This window comes from Pteronotus mesoamericanus, unplaced genomic scaffold (genome assembly GCF_021234165.1).
Source record: "Pteronotus mesoamericanus isolate MK-2021 breed Mesoamerican mustached bat unplaced genomic scaffold, CSHL_Meso_final contig_20, whole genome shotgun sequence".
NCBI lineage: Eukaryota > Metazoa > Chordata > Mammalia > Chiroptera > Mormoopidae > Pteronotus > Pteronotus mesoamericanus.
In genome coordinates this window covers 72,487,927-72,493,926 of record NW_026555085.1, presented here as the reverse complement: position 1 = coordinate 72,493,926, position 6,000 = coordinate 72,487,927, and positions in this window count along the sequence as shown.

Here is a 6,000-nt window from a genome sequence, read left to right as displayed (position 1 = left end):
GACATCAACATCTGGTTGCTTCTCATGTGCCCCCTGCTGGGAAACCTGGCCTGCAACCCAGGCATGGGCCTTGCCTGGGAATCAAACAGGCGAACCTTTGGTTACAGGCCAGCACTCAATCCCCTGAGCCACACCATCCAGGGCTAGATCCTATATTTTTTAAATGCAAAAAGCCAAAATGACTATTATACATCAAAAGCAAACCACATTTACCAAATGTAATTCTCATTTACATATGAACTGAAGAACTGAATTCATTTATCTTCATTTTGTCGCTATTAAGCTTCTAAAAGTTAAATATATAGTACTTTAGGTTAAATACGTTTTTTAAATGAGTTAAAATAATGAATATCCAATTAAATATATTAAACAAGGTAATTATTTAAAAGTATTTTTGAAAAATTAAATCCTTTTTTTCAAAAAAACAGTATTTTGAAACTGCAAGTACTACGCAGATGACATTTTACCATATTAAACTTCCCTTTTGGACAGCATGAATAGAACTGGAGAGTGTTATGCTAAGTGAAATAAGCCTGGGGGTGAAAGACAAATACCATGTGATCTCACCGGTAAGTGGCATCTAATGAAGAAAACAAACAAATGAGCAAAATAGAACCAGAGACGTGGAAATAAGAAGCAAACTGACAGAGACCAGAGGGGAGTGAGAAGAGGGAAAATGGGGAAAGACGGGAAGGGTCTAATCAAGGAACAGGCATAAAGGACCGATGATAATGGACAACAGGGTGGAGACTGACTGAGGGAGCTGGGGTGGGGGGGAGGGGAGGGGCGAGCAACCAGGGGAAAAATTGGGACAACTGTAATTGAACAATAACAAAAAAAGAAAAACCTTCCTTAGAAATGTATAAATTGTATCTTATTTTATAAGATATTTATTTAAAATTTCCATCTCTATAATTTGTATTCTCCTATTTAATCTTCCATGTTCTCAGTAGTAATCACTCAGTGAATAAAATATTCTCTTGTACCTTTAATATTCTCAGGCACAGTAGCTTGTTTCTTAAGGTTTGAAACTTGGCTTTTCAAGAGGAGATTTTAGCACTCAGAACTTCTGATGTTACTCATTGAAAATACTTGAATATTTTTAATGAGTTATATCTTGAATATAAGTACTCAGCTCTCATGATTCCCATCTTTCAAAGCACTAAGTACAAATTGATTTTTCAGGAAGTGTGCAAATGATGTACAATATGCTGAACAGCATGTGATCATTTAAACAAAACATGTGGAAACAGTGAAATCACTCAGGTACAGAGAGCCCCCATTCATAAAGGTAATATATCTTTCTAAACATCCAGTTTTCTTGTTCTCATCTCCCAAGGTTTCATTTCATTAAAAAAATGTTAGTTGACATTATAAACAGATGCCAGAAAGCACTCATCCAGCTCATGAAAAATTCAGCATGAGTTTTAAGCAAACATAGCAAAATTACTTATTAGGAAAAAAATGCATAGTCTGATAAATGACCATGATTATCAGATAAATTATTCATTTCTCTTCACAAAGCAATCACCCAGGGAAGACTCACTCATTATTCACAGGTTGTCAGGGAATAGGGAGTGAGGAGTGAGAAGTGAGAATGTAGGAGGAGTGAGAAATGAGAATGCAGTATGAGTGAGCAGCATTGTCATGTAAGTTGCAGAGAAATGCTTGAGTGCCTGAAAGCTGAATGCAGTGTAAGAAGTCCAGTTGAAGCCAAGGTAACCAGAGTCTAGGGCCACATACACACAAAGGAACCACTGTCAAATTAGCCTGTCAATACTATAGAGACAAATTAAACCCATGTTGGGTCATCAGAGTCCAGAAACTATTTCCTTTCAGAAGATGAAATCTAGATGCATTAGAGATGTAAACAAAAATTCAAGACAATTTTGTTTTCAGAATTCTGAAGGACATGAGTAGATTGCATGTTAAATATTGTCAGGGACTAAACATTGAAATGATCATTATTCCATCTATCAGATTATACTATGTTTCATACTCTGTAAGAATTAGACAGTCCTAAATGCTACATATGAAACAGATGATGTTAACACTCAACTTGCTAAGCAATATATTGATTTCAGTGGTTGATTTGTGGAAATTTTAAAATTATTTTATAGTTATACCTAATACACTTGTGCAAGAAGAAACTTTTCATTTTGATCCAATTACACACCTTTTTCATTCAGAGCAACCAGTCAGTATTTATGGCCTGTGTTGTCCAGTTGTATTTGAAGCTGGTTTTGAGCATGAGGTTCTGTGAGATGGTTCTGTCCTCCCATGCCTGCAAACAGTCGTGAAGGGTATAATAAGATAGATGTCACTTATCTTAACACAGGCGTTTTGACTTCTAGCTAGAAAATAGTGTCTTCACAGCACATCATCCATGATTCAACCCTATTTTCTCTTAGGGTATCTCTCTACGACAGAATTATTATGTGGCTTGTAGTTAAGAAACTGCAATATGCTAGTTTATTCTTTAAGCAGGGCTCAACTCTTACCACATATTTAAAACTGGGTCATATTCAGAAGTCTGTGTACCTCACACATAATCCATGTTCCAATATGCTCCACACCGCAGAGACCTAATAAGAAATCCAGTGGGAACTGTGTGTCTTTATAAAAAGTAAATTTGGAAATATAGTCCCATCTCAATAAAAGTAACTCCCTTTGGGGGAAACTATGGAATATGACTGCTCAAGTTACATGTAAGATTAAAATAACAAACCACGACAAAATAATATTCAGTTTAAAGTAAATCGAAATTCCAGTTCATTCCATCCCCCCCCGCCCCCCCCAGCTATAGCCCTATAGATTATCAAATTGGCAAGTCCAAATCTACCCTAACATTATGGAATTAGAGGTGCAGAAACCATGGGCATAAGAGTTTGCTTGGCCTATCTTCCCACCATGGTATTTGATTAGAGTAACAAGGCCAGGTGAAAACTGGATTTAGAGTAAGTTCACTGAAGAATCCATTTATTAAAAATGAGTGCTGACTGTCACAAAGACAAAAGAAAATGTATGAAGATGTTGATTTGAACTTTTTTCCTGTGTATCTTTCACTTCCTGCTTTGCATTGCCTTTTAAATTCTTTGGTACACAATTAATGGCTTTTTCTTATTAATGATTACTTTGCATGTGGCTGACCTTTAAAAAGTTTTATCCTCTTTTGAAATGACTTATGTGAGGTGCATTTATTTACACTCTGCATTTAAAAGTGTCCAAAAGTAGATGTGCATTAACATTTAAGAACCGAACAGTGACTGCAGGGAAACCTATGAAGTAATACTGAAGTCAGCAGAGAAAGAACTGTTGGAAACTGGAAAGAAATACCAGCGCTGAATCATTATTAAGGACTAATGAGCAGGAACAAAGTTTTGAGAATGAGTGGCCTAAAACGCATGCAAAAATCAAATCAGCCTTTTGCATACTGGTGACACTTGGTTAACTCAATGATTCACAGATGCTTTCTCCATTGTGGCAGGCCTCATAGTATTAGTTGATCTGTTCTTTTTCTTTCTGGAAGTTTCCTAGTTTGGGGCTGTCTTAGAGACACTACTAGATAGTATTAGTTTTCATATCATTGAAAGATTTCAGTTTTTCAACCCCTCCTTCCTTCTTCTCACCCTCCCTCTAGCAATTACTACGGCTCAGAAGAAGGCCACGATCTAGGTGTGGGGACACTTCAGTGAACATAACTCCTGCCTTGAGGTTGCTCATACACGAACATGTGGATCAGACAAATGATACACATCTTTGTATTTTTTTCCACATCTACCAAGGCTTTGATGCCCAATCTAATAAAAGCCTGGAAAAGTGGGAAGTCACCTGTACTAGTAAGCTCAGTTATCCACACAAAATGCTATCTAATAAGTGGCTTAAATAAAAGAAATTTATTTTCTCACAGTTCTGGAAACTTGTAAGTTTGAAATCAGGGTGCCAGCGTGGTCAGATTCTAGTGAGGGTCCTCTTCCTGGCTTGCAGACAAGTGTCTTCTCACGGACCCCTTGTTTGGCAGAGAGGGTGCTCTGGTTTCCCTCCCTTTTCTTATAACTGGATCAGTTTCATTGGATCAGCACTCCATCCATATCTCATTTAACCTTAATCACATGTTTAATGACCCTGCTGTAATAACTTACCTGAGAATGTAAGGTCTTCAGCTTGTGAAATCCAGAAGACACAATTCAGTCCATAACATTCCGTAGTAGTAACTACTTTAGTAATAGCTCCTTTCTCCCAGTTTGAACCTCTCCAGGCTCAAAGAGTAACTGTCTGTATTCCACAATTTCCTTGTCAGTGAATTTACTCTGTGTGTTTGTGCAAGATTCTCAGAGAAATATGCTATGAAAGGTTAGAATAACTATGAAGTACACAAACCCAGTATTTTAGTGGCTTACCACAATAAGCATTGTTTACTGTTTACACAAAGGCCTAACATCTATGAAAAAAGTCAGGTGCTCATACCCTTTCAAGCTGTGCCACTGCTCTCCTCTATATTCTTAGCGTCCTTTCTATTGGTATATGGGGAAAGAAGAGAGTGAGGGGTATCCCTGCTTAGGTATAAGGGAGCTAAAAAATGCAGTTTAAGAATCACAGGAAATCATATATCTTAATCTTATATCTTATCATATATCTTAATCTATATCAGCAATCTTAGGCTCAGACATAAGTCGTCGTCTAGGGTCATGATAACTTTTAGGACCACCCTCGTCCATCCAGCGTGAACAGTGGACCTAGGACTCACAACAAAACAGTAACCCCCAACGGGATACATGCCCATGCTCGTTAGAGCGCCGTGTCTCTTGATGAGGATATAGCACAATATTCTCCACTTTCCATTCTGTAAAACACCTAATGTATAGTGCCTCTATTTTAACTATGTATTTTAGTTTAAGTCTTTAAGGAGAAAGAAGATTTTTGCAAAGTTTGTCTTTGCTGGAAAACAAGAGATTAAAAGCAAGATTCCAGGCTTCAGATCAATCGCTGGTTCCATCTGGTGTATGTTCTCTTTGATGGCCTCATTTAGCACTTCAAGAGATTTTGCTCAGATTTAAAATTTTCATTACAATCCTTGCCAAAGCATCTTAAATGCAAAGCAATCTTAACTTTAAAAATTTAGAAATTGCTGAAGGAGACATACCAGATAGAGCCAATAACTGAAAACTGAGATAAAACGAGTCAGAGGAAAAAAAAATTAGCACATTTGTATAAGACTGCTACTCTCTGAAAATAAAAGTAACAAGATCTTTATTATGATTTTAAAGTTTTTTTTTTATATAGAGGGTTTTTTTTGTATTTTGTTTTTTGTTGTTTGTAGATGAGGTCCCGTCCCAATGTACAGGGAACTGTGAAATATTGCTGATTAGGAAATATAGCCATTACAGATTTTCCCTAACATTTGTCACTTTCTTCACCTTGGAATGAATCCCAAGTGAACTAGATTTTATGTTACAAGTTTTCTTCTGCTCTTCAGACAATATTGATCTCCTAGAAATATATTTATTTCTCTTATAGGAAAATGGACATTTTTATTTCTGCAGTGAATCCTACATAGCCATTTTTAGTGGGCAAAAAAAGTACATTAATTTCTTTCCCCAGAAAGCACTGCATTTTTATCATTAAGTTAATGTTGGCCTACCTTAGAGCTCCTCAATGGCTACTGATTTTAAACCATCTCCATAACAACATCTTATTCTTAGTGGGTTTTAGAGGTATGTTGGTAGCTTAACTATTGGATTGGCCAAAACGTCCATTTAGTTTTTTCCATAAACAAAAAGACACATTTTTCATTTTAACCAATAGCTTTATGGATTTTGGTATTTTGAGTATGTTGGCTATTTCCCATATGGTAAAACATTGATTGTTCTCAATTAATGTCTCAATTTGATCTCTATCAATTTCAACTGATTTACCTGACTGCAGAGCATTATCCAGTGAGAAATCTCCAGCACAAAACTTCACAAACCACTTTTAAACACATTTGATTAGTCACTGAAA